The 13,596-nt window shown below is 38.1% G+C and overlaps 1 protein-coding gene across 2 annotated transcripts in view; it reads left to right on the top strand.

The window, feature by feature from the left end:
• The window catches only part of NRG3 (neuregulin 3), a 408,983-nt gene that overhangs the window by 310,854 nt on the left and 84,533 nt on the right, over positions 1 to 13,596 (top strand). The window lies entirely within an intron of this gene.

Genomic DNA, 13,596 nt, shown 5'->3' with positions numbered 1-13,596 from the left:
AAATGGGTCACTGATTAATTATAGTTTAGGATTCAGTGACACCACCCCCCCCCCCAAAAAAAATCAGTTTTCTAACATAAAAATGAAAATTGCATTTGCAGAAGAAGAATCCACATACTCTAGGTGATGCTCAAAACTGGGGCTGTGACTTCACTGAGGGGATTCCACCATTGTTGAATGTTAACATTTGCATTGGGTTTGTAGTTTATTTGAAAAGCGCCTTTGTGGTGATTGCTCCCCAACATGGAAAGTTCAGACCAATGAAATACAGATTTGATTTGGCTTGATAATGGAGAGTCTTCAGCCATCCAGGTCAGAGTTGTCCCAAAGGTGGTTTTTCAAGAGGCAACTGGACTTTCTATTTTTCTTTGAAGACATTTCACTTCTGGAGAATTAGACTTCTTGGATGAGAAGAAGCTTCTTGGATATGAACATCTTCAAGGAAAAACAAAGAAAGTCCTGTTGCCTTTTGAAAAAAGCACCTTAGGGACCTATCAAAGTTAGGGACCTATCAAAGTGTTTGCCTATAGGCTCCTCTGGGATTTTTTAAAAACTTATTTCAGTTATTCATAGATCATAGGCAACTTGTCATATGTCAAATGAAGCTGAAAAATATTCTGTTGTCACCATTCTTCCTATTGTAACAGTTCCCCAGGAACCTTGTGCTTTCATCATCTCTCTCTCTTACACACACCCATATGTACATCCTTGTCTGTGTGATGTGTTGCAGATCAGCCTCAATTTATCCTTGCTGTGAGATTCTATAAATTCTATATATTGCTTGAATGTCAGAGCTTTTTCTTTTGCAAATAACTGTTTCATGTTCTTTGCGGTTTATTTTTAACACTGCCCTTTGCTCTGTTTGCAAGGATTATTGGGACAACAACGATAAAGAACATCTGATTATTTTATTACATTGTTATTCCGGCTGTTGCTTTTTAGTTTGGCATGGTTTTCCTCTAGTCTAATCATTAACATTAATAATTATTGTCAAACAAGGTGACACATGAGCCTGCTTTTCCATTGTGTTTGTTTTTTTTTTAGAATGAAACTTATGTCTGACTGCACACATAAATGTCGAATAAAAGTATCTTTTCCTCAAGGTAGATCCATGTAAGAAAGCAGTAATCTTGATGCAGAAGCAACATTAGACTTATTCAGTTCTGGTGTCACCATGCATAGGATGATCCAAGCATTCAAAATATCAAAGTTTCACTTGATTGCTCTAAAGGTTTAGAAGATTCCTTTTGGTAGGTAACCTGCACTGGAGCCCACCCTTCAGATCTAGTTCATGGTCTATGGGTTCAGGTTACTTCAGGGACCACCTCCCCCTCTTTTGCTGGCAGAGGAGGGGACCTGCTGAAGGTCCTGTCAGCCCGATTATTCCAGCTGGTGGAGTCCAGGAGCAGGGCCTTCTCTGCTGTGGCCCCAGCCCTCTGGAACCTCTCGCCCCCACCCACCCCCAATCTGAGGTTGGCCCAACACTCCCAACTTTTCAGAACGGCCTGAAGACTTGGCTGTGCCAGTTGGCTTGGGACCCCAGTAGGGGATCAGAGCATTGGAGGGAGTTGATTCAGTAATAACTGATCCTACCTCCCCGCCACATGCCCCTGCCCTCCCCCGTGTGCATTTTTAGTATTAATGCTGGATTTTAACGTTTTACGTTTTAGCTTTTATGTAAGAGTAAGCCACTCAGAGTTACCCTGTGATAAGATGAGTGGCCAATTAAATAATTCATTAGTTCATTAATTTTCCTTGTTATCTTCTGGGAGGGGGCTCTGCGGTATCCAAAGCAGAATATCCAGATTCAGTCACAGTTTTGCTCCATAAGAGCATCAACCTCTTATGAACTCTCTCAGGTTACTTCTTTCCACTACGTATTTCAAAATGGACAGTGATACATACATACATACATACATACATACATTTGTGTGTGTGTGTGTTTATGAATGTATATGTGTGTTGTGTATGCGTTTGGGTAGATATACACTTTCTCTTGAGAGCAGGCAATAGAATTTCATTTTTAATGTGTGCTCACAGTAAAAAAAAAAAAAATGGGCAGACATCAAGTGAAATATTGTACACAGACCTCAAAGAGTATTATGGGATTTATTAAAGGACAGATTCAGGACAAGCTCAGGAAAAACATCTTCACTTGAAGCTTTCCTCTTTTCCATTCCTTCCAGGTGTCAAAGAATTATAAAGCCCCAAATTCTCAGTTCAGCATGGTTTCCTTTGACAGCTTTGGGACATACAAAGGCATTCGAGAAAAAGTTTGTGATAAAAAAAATATCACCTATTGTTACCCAGGCTTCCCTCAAATATGTATAACAAACATTATTATGTGAGATTTTGTCTGCAATCTTCTAGTATTTAATCTTCTATTAAAAATAGACCAGGTTAGGAAAAAGACACTGCTAGAAATACCAGCACTCTAAATTTATTGATGTACATATAATTAAATCTTTAAAAGATGGGCAGAGTGTCTCTTTCCCTTTTTCTTATGCTGAAGAAAGTTAAGGTGGTGAATTCCTTCCTTCCTTCTCTTCCTCCCTTTCCACTTCCCCCTTCTCCTTTCCTTTTTGCTTCCTCCCTCCCTCCTTCTTTCTTTCTTTCTTTCTTTCTTTCTTTCTTTCTTTCTTTCTTTCTTTCTTTCTTTCTTTCTTTCTTTCTTTCTTTCTTTCTTTCTTTCTTTCTTTCTCACTCTTCTTCACCACCCATCTACCTCATAGAAGAGCTCTAAGTGGTGCATATTTTAATCAATATAATCAAACATTAAAAACTGGATAATTTAGAATTTTTAAAAAGTAAAATTGTAAAACAATTTTATAAATTTTCAGAGAGAGAGAGAGAGAGATGGGGCAAATAGGAATTGTTAATAGAGGCAGCGGGGGAGGAATCACAGTACTCACTGGGCCAGGCAGTCTTGTGGCTGTGTGGGCCCCTATGTTCCCGCTCCCAATGCCAAGCTACACAGCCAGTTTTGGCCCCTTTGTGGAAAGCCAAGAGTTTTCTTAGAACTTCCTGGTTCCTTCTTTGTGTAAGTATAAATCTATGACAGCATCTTATTGCCAGTCTTGTGATTGCTGTGCTTAATAAGGCCATGTCCTCTTTTGCCCAGATGGGCAAGCTAAAATTAGAGGACCTATAATATAATATAACAAGCTCCAAGAACTTGTCAGAACCTATTTACTGGCCTTAAAGCAAGAAAGTTGAACATTTAAGCAGCCGTCACTCTTGAAGACCAAGGAAATAAACCCAAGTAATAGAGGTCATTTTGGGATTACTACAAAAGTGTCCTGAACGGTCCATTAAGATATAAACAGTTCTCAGAAAAGCTACTTTATATTGTCTTAAATGACATTAGTTATTTTCAGGTTTCAATTCTGAAAACAGCTGTTTGAAAGAGTCAGCCTTTTGGAAGTGCTCTAATGACCTCTTTCTAACAAATAACAAAATTACATTATGGCTGCAGTCACCGAAATAGCATGCATATTTAAAAACTGATGGCGATGTTTTGTCACAGAAGGGCCGATAAACATCCTGTCTTAAAATAACTATGAAAAAGTTCTGGTGGGTCATGAACTTTTGTGTTCTCTTTGTTCTTCAGATTTTCAGAAAGAATTTGGTCAGATAAATATACAAAAAATAATAATGTGTACCTATCTTTCCCATGCAGAGCTGAGCACACGTTCCTGTTAGCCCAAACAGGAATATTAAACCTTTTAAAAATGCTGTATATTATTTAAAAAAATTGACCAGTGCATGCATACACACATTATCTATCTATGCATCTATCTATGTATGTATCTATCATCTATCCATCCATCCATAACTATGTATTTAACAGTCATGTTTCATCTGTCATCTATCATCTCTCTCTCTCTCTCTCTCTCTCTCTCTCTCTCTCTACCTATCTATATGTATGTATGTGTGTGTGTGTGTCTATCATTTATCATCTATCAATCATCTATCATATATTCATCCTATGTATCTGTCATCTATATCATCTATATCATCTATCAGTCATCTGTCATCTATTTATTTTCTACTTATCTCATCAATCATCTATCTCTATATCAATCATCATCAATCATCTATTTCTATATCTATCTATCTATCTATCTATCTAATATTTACAGTTAATTTGTGGAGTGAGATGGGCCACATATAAATTTAATAAACAAACAAATAAATAGATGCTATTATAGATATCAGTGAAATATTAATATAATATAACTGAAATATTAACTATAACAAATATTATGCACTTAATAACCCTAATTAAAATAATAAATTACACAGTTAAAACAAGTTAATGGAAACATAATTGACAAGGTCTCAATACTAAAAACAAGTATTAAATTGCAGCTACTTTCAAAGCAATGATTTCATATATACCTTTTCCAAATGTATAGTTCTCTTTAGAAACAACTTTTTGAAACATCCTTTATTTTTTATGGTTGTGTTTTGAGCATGGAGAGATAAACTACAACATCAGCATTTATGGGGCATTTATGTTGGAGGTGGTTTCAATTAGTTGTGGCATTTTACTCCTATGGAGTTTAATGTTGTGTTTCTTCTCCATGCCTACTCGATGGCCCTCATATTCTGCCATCTCTCCACTTAAAAATAGAATATTTTAGAATAGAATAGTGTGTGTGTGTGTGCATGCGCGCATAGAAAATCTCAGGTGTTTCAACTGGCTCATTTAAATAGTGCAATAAACTTTTGATGGGTTTAAAGTGCTGCTTACATGAATGACTCCCACTGTGTAAAAATAACATCAAAAACACATTTGGTAGCACATTGCTGTCAAATCATCTTATCCTCACAACAGTGAGATTATTATGATGAGAGATCTCCACCTCTGTAAAAGGTTCTTGATGAGATTCACAAGAGTCTGGAGATCTGAGCCTGCTTCTTTTGTACACCCCTTGATTCTTCTCTTCACCTTAGTAGCTTTCTAACTTAAGATGAATTTGAAACTACTGCTCAAACAAAACATTTGAGAAAAAGGAAGGGGGGAGGGAAGGAAGGAAGGAGATGTATTTAAGTGGGATCAGAAATTAGAAGCAAGCCATAAAATGAAAAATCATGTGATGAATACCAAATAAGTGAAAACTAATGAAAGAGGCCCAGAGAATTATTTATGGAATCCAGTAATCAGTTGTTTGCTGATATCCACAGTTGCTGTACAAAACTTTGCCAACATCATTCACAATAAGAATTTTCTTATCTGATAAAAGAAGTGTAACATAACATTCATCTTACTGCCTGGATCACATGATAACTAGGGAAAAAATAAAATTTCTTTTCATGTCCCGGTAAAAACAGCCATGTAAGAACATGTGAAGGATAGAACCTGTGTTGCCAACAGATTTTATGTTTGCTTCCAAATAGAAGTGCTGAATGAAGGATGGCATATGTCACTCCAAAAAGTAATGACAATGGAACAAATACTCCATCAAGGTATCTCCGGGCTATTGTGTACTTACACACAAACACAATCATTTATAGTTTCTGTTTTGCTTCACTCTTAATATCTTTATGTATTGAACTGAACTACTAAAAGCATGTGTAGGTGGATGGATGGATGGATAATAGGTAATGATAGGACAGGATAGGATAGGATAGGATAGGATAGGATAGGATAGGATAGGATAGGATAGGATAGGATAGGACAGGACAGGACAGGATAGGACAGGATAGGATGGACAGATGGACAGGCAGACAGACAGAAAGATGTGTGTGTGTCTGAGAGAGAGAGAGAGAGAGAGAGAGAGAGAGAGAGAGAGACAGACAAACAGACAGAGACAGAGACAGAGAGACAGAGATGCTAATGAAACAACACAATACTAACCATGACATTTATCTCATGAAAAAAACACAGATAAATCCTCTAACTGTAGGAGAACATCAACTGCTGACCGATCCCACAAAGCAGGGATCAAAAGTTGTATAATGATTCTTGAGGTGAATTCCTGTGCTTGAACAATCTTTCTTGATAGATTCCACATTTGCTAAATGGCAGCAAGCTGATAAAGAAAGTTCTAACTCCTTGCTGTCACCTGATGATTGATTTTTGCCACATGGGTAGTCCTGGATAAATCTTAGAGATTATCTGAACCCTTAACAAGGAACAAATGGGTGTTGTTGCTGTTTTGTTTGTTTGCTTAATTGTGTCTGAATGTGGAGTCTTGGTTTTGCTCCTATAGCATTAGCTCTCCTGTTCAGACGTGAGTCAGAGAAGAAACTTTGCATATAGGAAACAAAGTTGAAGGCAGCCTAGGAATACAGCTGCTACTGATTTTTTGGCTTAAAATGAAATGTCAAGCTAAATTAAGCTCTTTTAGATCAGAGTAACACTGGAAGAATGCTGGCAGAAGCAAACGAGGACTTGGTTGGTGTATTGTGACAAGTGAAACCTGTGAGCATATTGTGGCTTATATGAGCCATGGTGGTACAGTGGTTATAAGGCAGTTTTGCAGGCTGACTCTACCCACTGCCAGCAGTTCAATCCTGAAAGTTGACTCAGCCTTCCGTCCTTCCTAGTTTGGTAAAATGAAGATCCAGATTGTTGGGGGCAATACACTGTCTCTATAAACCACTTAGAGAGGGCTGTAAAAGCACTGTGAAGTGGTATATAAGTCTAAATGTTATTGCTATATGAAACTCTTATGCGTGGCAAAGACATGATTATTATCTCTTTCTAGTTTTTCATAAAAATCTGTGACAGAATCGATCCGATTGGTGCCATGATTATCCTAATGATTTACCGATCGATGGTTTTCAAACAGAAAGATCACTGTAATGGGCATACAGAAAACCCAACATATTGATCACTCAATTGATCAATAATATTTATTTGGTCAATGACCAGCAAAATTGAAAACAAAACACATAAAGCCAAAGTGAAGAGATGATATTCAGCAGTTTCTGGCCAGTTCTAGAGAACTGGGAGCAGAATTTTTTATTAGTTTGAAGAATCGGCAAATCCCACCTCTGATTGGCCCTGCCAACCCCATCTATTCTCTGCCTCCCACTGAGTCCCAGCTGATCAGCTGGGTCTTCTTTAGTTGCCCTGCACAGGAGAATGGAGCTGGAAAGCAGGTTAGTGGGGTGGGGAGGGAAGGGAAGGTAGATTTTGCAGTATCCTTCCCCTGCCACGCCCACAAAGCCATCCCCACCAAGTCATGCCCAGAGTAGTAAAATTTTTTAAATCCCACTACTGCCCCATAGCATTCTCTGGGTAGTTTACAACATAGAAGCATTATTTGCATTTTTGCCCCCAACAATCTTATTTTGCCAGCCTTGGAAGGCTGGAAGGCTGAGTCAACCTTGAGCCCCTTCAGGATCGAACTTCAAAATGTGGGCAGAGTTAGTCTGCAATACTGCACTTTTAACCTCTGTGCCACCAGGCCCCAGTGAACAAATGGTATTCAGATGTCCCACCATCTGTGATGTTATGGTCATTGCTATCATCACAGATGGTATTTAAGAAGCATTTTAAGAGCAGGGAGAGCTTCCATCTTTCCTCCCCAGTCCTGTTCAGAAAACTTGAAGGGAAAACAGAATTTGAGGTAGGACTCGAGCTGAATGAACCCTTGAAATGGAGCAGACTATAAAGACCAGAGAATACAGGTTGACATTTTATGGCAAGTTTGACCTGACATGAGTAAGAGCTATTGATAGGCCTATACACACACCATTGATTTATCTGTTCCTTTTAAGAAGTCATCTGAATTAGTGCTCACCACTATATCGTCAAGCAATAAATAGCTTCCTGGTGTCGATAATTATTTCTTTGGTGTCAGGCTAGAATTTACTGCAAATTAGGGAGCCCAGGTTCCATCTCTATATACCAACAAGCCTGATTGTGTGTTCTGTTACACTTAAAATTAAATTAACTGAAAAGGAATCAAGTTGGCTGCTTGCAAGAGGAACGTATGAGTGTTTCCAGACCACCCATTCTGAAATTCTATGAGGGAAAAAGCACCGGACATTGACTATTTTAAAAAATTAAATTCATACTGTCCAAGGGAAGTAGCTTAAGGTGATATTTAAAGCTGGAAAATAGTGACATACATATTCATTTTTGCATCTTACACTTCCTTCTCTTTGATCCCTGTTCTGTCGTTAGTCTAAGTAAAAGTAATCAGCCTCAAATCCTTATTCATTTAGCGCAAGAGAAACATGATGGAAGAGAAGTAAAACATATGCACACAACAACCCACGTGATTATATCCAAAGCTTCTACTGGGGCACGGCAGTGGCCTCCTAACAGAAGGCCCAATTCAGCTCTCCAGGAGATCTCCTCTGGCTTCGCTTCCTGCAGATCTCCTAAGGAACCAGGTGGCCCACATCCTGGGCAATCTTGCACAATATGTTTAAGAGTTTTGCATGTCAGCCCCACAATCGCAACAAGGGGACTCTTTCCACTCCTTCTGACTTGGGACAGAGGCTCTTCTCTTCCAGTGTCGCATATAAAAACATTTTAAAGAATTTACTGCCTGAGTCAGATCTAAAGATTTGTATTCCCAGTTCTAGTCTAACACCTACCTATAATTTTATTGTACAAATTAATCCCCTTCATTGTAAAAATGCTAAGTATGGAAAGCCAGGGATCTCAGATATCTTCATTCATTTCAAGCAGAGAAAAATATGACACATTTTTGTAACTAAACATTTCATTTCATTTTCATTTCATTTCATTTCAATGCAGTCAATCTTAAAGCAATGATCCCATGTGCTGTTCAAAAAGCATCTCCTGAAGAGAGCATTTGAGAAGGGAGATAGAACTTTTTATTAAGGAAGCAATCTAAATTTATTGCACAGGTATATTAAAAATTAAGTATTTCCCCTCATTGGTAGCCAGAAAGGAATTCCTCATGAGTAAGCAAAGTGAGGGAAAAGGGGAAGCCATTTTCCTTTGAACGAGCACTATTCCTGTTACAACAACAATATCAAAACAAGATTACTCTGACTTTCTTCTCCAGCAGTTTCTGGACTCTATTCTCTTTGTCAAGTCACATGTCTTCCTACAGAGTTCTCCCACCCTCCTCAACATCAGATCTTTTAAATTAAAAAAAAAATAGGGATGGATTATTAACAATCCTGATGAATCCTAGTTTTTTTCTTCGTGATTCCTATTTCAAGCCAATGCAATCATTTTGCAGGAACCTGGCTGTTTTTGTCTGGCTATCAGTTCTTGTTATCCCAATCACTATTCATCACAAGGATGTTGGGACAGTCACAACTCTAGTAAGCTAGTGAGTTGGGAATGAGTCTACTAATAGTAGGACCTATTGTGCCCTCATTAATTGATCCTGGGCTCTTTCCCCCTCAGAACAACTCCTCAAAGCTAAATGGGAAGTAGGTTTATGGCTGATGGACTTAAATAATAGGACAGTGCAGGGTTATGGTTTTCAAAGCAACTCAGAGTGTAACTTATTTTCCCAGGAGGTACTCACACCACACCAGGAGAAGCACAACATCTTCACAGAGCACCAAGAGGAAAGATATCATAAGCAACTCAAATACAACAAACATCTCTCCTGAAGATATCATTGAAATAAACAGAGATGGCCCTGAGTACAAATACAATGATGGCTCTGTGGCCCCAAGATTTTGCAGAGTTGTATGCAAAAATGAGTCCAGCAAACATATACTCATTCATACAACAAACGCCATAGCAAAATCCAATCCCACCCATAAAAAACTTCACTCAAGACCAGACTTATTCAGACTGCAAAGAATCCGCTCCCGTGAACTCCGCACAGAACTCAAAAACTGTCTAGACAATGGAGAAAAGGACCTATACATTAACTACAGTGCTGATTGCATCAAAAGAAAGTCACACAACCCACAACTCTGAATCCAACCTCACCCCATCCAATATAACATCGCTCAAAACTAGGCACGCACTCCCCTAACTACCTCTATTCTAACCACAACTGGCCTTAAATGCAAGCTACTCAATGCAAGAAGCCTTGTAAATAAAATACCTGAATTTCTCCTTTTACTAAATATGGCTAAATTCAACATTGTATTTGTCTATGAAACATGGCTCAACGCATCTCTCCCTGACTCCATTACCACAGTAATAGACTATCATGTTTACCGATCAGATCATGAAATCCGTAGAGGAGGTGGTATTGCTATGTTCTATAAAAAGTCCCTACACCTAAAAAACATCCGTTACCCAGGAGCTTGCTATTCCTGATACCATCATCTGTGAACTCTCCTTAAATATCATATTTCAGTTCTTACAATGTTACAGAGCCCCTGATGATGACATCAAACATGCAAACAAGCTAAATACAGTACTAACATGGGCAGCATCCTGCCCACATGCTTTTATCTTTCTTGGTGATTTCAATCTACCTCATATTAACTGGACCTTTAACAACTGAACCCACACATGCAACTTTCTACAATGCAATAACAAATCTGGGACTAGAACAACTAGTAACCAACAACACTAGACTTAACAACTGCCTCGATCTCATCTTCTGCAATGGTTTGAATTCAATTTATGGAATACGAATTAAAGAACCCTTTTCCAACAGTGACCACAACATGATTGAATTTTGTCTCAACATAGGTCCACACAAAAATCATCACAATGATGGAATCCCCAATTATAACTTCAAAAAAGGCAACTATGATCTTATAAATGACAATCTCTCACCCCTTGATTGGCAATTTCTATTCACTGGGTGCAATACTGTAGAAGACCATTACAACATATTTTTACTTGAAGTCAAAAGAGTCATCAAACTATATGTACAAATAACAACTTCCAAAACCAGAAAAAAAACAAATTGCCCATAACAATAAGGAAACTTCAATCCAACAAGAAATCACTTTGGCGGAAAAACAAATTTGCTCACATTGCCAACTTCAAAAGCCGATACAAAAATTTATGCCACCAGATAAAGACTGAATGCACCAATTACCACATTAAACAAGAGGAAAAACTTCTACACACTAATTCCATCCATGCTTTGTACAAATTTTGTAAACAACAAACTAAAAGACTCAAGCTCCATCCCATCCCTGAAGGGACCTAATGGTAAAGACTGCAACGACGACATCATTAAAGCCAACCTCTTTAACACATTCTTTGGCTCAGTATTTGTGAACAGCAATAGATCATGCCCAGTATTTCCTAGTCGAACCACAGACAACTACAATGATCTAATACATATTGATTTTACAGAAGAAAATGTTGTAAAAGCACTACACAATCTAAAACCATCTCTATCTATTAGACCGGACGAAATATGTGCCTACTTTTTAAAAAAGCTATCCACTGCCATAGCCAAACATCTAAGCATAATCTTTAACAAATCTTTCAAAACCAGCACATTGCCAAAATTATGGTCACAAGCCACGGTCATCCCCATCTTCAAAAAGGGAGAGCCCAGCGTAGTTGAAAATTAAAGACCAATCTCTTTATGCTACATCACCTGTAAAGTCATGGAATCAATTATTAACCAATCCATTATCCTCCACTTAGAGACAAACAACCTACTCTCTCATAAACAATTTGGTTTCAGAAAAAATCCATCCGGTAATCTGGAACTCTTACACTGCAAAAACATATGGACTACACAACTCAATCAGGGCAGAGCAATAGATGCAATCTACATAGACTTCTGTAAAGCCTTTGATTCAGTAGTACACGACAAACTACTCCTAAAACTAAAACCTTACAGTATCTCTGGACACCTGCATAACTGGATAGAAGTATTCCTGTCAAATAGACAACAAATGCTCAAAATTGGGAGCATCCTATCAAATTCTGTATCTGTCAACAGTGGTGTCCCCCAAGGCAGTGTTCTAGGACCAACTCTTTTCATACTCTACATAAATGACCTCTGTGATCATATCAAGAGCAACTGCATTCTCTTCGCTGATGATGTAAACACCACAGACAATACTGCTTCCCTTCAAAAAGACCTCAACTATGTGTCAGAATGGTCAAACAAATGGCAACTTCAAATCTCAACAAATAAATGCTCTGTCTTACATATTGGCAAAAAAAAAAAAATCAGAAAATAAAATACAGGCTGAATAGTCAAGATCTTGTTGATGATCCAAACTCTGTCAAGAACCTGGGAGTACTCATCTCTAATGATCTAAGTGCTAGAGCCCACTGTAACTACATAGCCAGAAAAGCATTAAGAGTTGTTAACCTAATCCTACGTAGCTTTTTCTCTGGTAATATCACACAACTAACTAGAGCATACAAAACATTTGCTAGACCAATACTCGAATACAGCTTATCAGTCTGGAACCCATATAACCTATCTGATATTAACACAGTTGAGAAAAATCAAGAAATATTTCACAAGAAGAGTTCTCCACTCATCTACTCATTGCAGAATACCTTATGCCATCAGACTTGAAATTCTAGACCTAGAAAACCTAGAATTATGCCGCCTTCAGTCTGATCTAAGTATAGTATATAAAATCATACATTGCCATGTCCTACCTGTCAATGAATACTTCAGCTTCAACCATAAAAACACAAGAGCAAACAATAGATACAAACTCAAGGTTAATCGCATCAAATTTGATTGCTGGAAATACGACTTAAGCAACAGAGTGGTCAATGTCTGGAATACTCTACCTGACTCTGTGGTTTCTTCCCCAAGCCCCAAAAACTTTAACCTTAGACTGTCTACTATTGACCTCACCCTTTCCTAAGAGGTCTGTAGGGGGCATGCATAAGCGCACCAAATTGCCTACCATCCCTGTTCTATTGTTTCGGGTTTTTTTTCCTTATATGTATCCATGTATTCATAACTATGTTTTTACTTATACCTATTATCTTGTAAGCAATTGACAAACCAAATATATATATATACATATATATATATATATATACATATACATATACATATACATATACATATACACATACACATACACATATACATATACATATACATATACATATACATATACATATACATATACATATATATATATATATATATATATTTGTTTTCTGAGGTTCTCGCGGGTATTTATATGTAGATCTTTGGTTGTTCGGGTTTTCTCCCGCGTAAGATTTGAAGTATCTAGGCAACGTTTCGATGAAGTCTCATTCATCATCTTCAGGCTTCTGTCTCCAGCTCTGTGCTTCTCAGAGTAATGGAGATTGCAGCTGCTTCCTCCTTTTAACTGCCAGTGGGGGTGGAACTTGATTGGGTGGGGGCACAACCAAGCCCCCTCCTGAACAGAACACGCCTCCAACCAATCAGAACACGGCTAACCCCCCAACCAATCAGAACACAGCCAAACCCCCTACCAATGAGAACACACCCCCACCCAATCAGAACACAGCCAAGCCCCCACCCAATCAAGTTCCACCCCACTGGCAGTTAAAAGGAGGAAGCAGCTGCAATCTCCATTACTCTGAGAAGCACAGAGCTGGAGACAGAAGCCTGAAGATGATGAATGAGACTTCATCGAAACGTTGCCTAGATACTTCAAATCTTACGCGGGAGAAAACCCGAACAACTAAAGATCTCACATATATATATATATATATATATATATATGGATCTTTGGTTGTTCGGT

The sequence above is a fragment of the Pseudonaja textilis genome, chromosome 4 (genome assembly GCF_049901715.1).
Source record: "Pseudonaja textilis isolate UNSWEBS1 chromosome 4, rPseTex1.2, whole genome shotgun sequence".
Taxonomy (NCBI): domain Eukaryota; kingdom Metazoa; phylum Chordata; class Lepidosauria; order Squamata; family Elapidae; genus Pseudonaja; species Pseudonaja textilis.
Note: the sequence above shows the minus strand (reverse complement) of the source record. Positions and strands in the feature narration are given on the sequence as shown.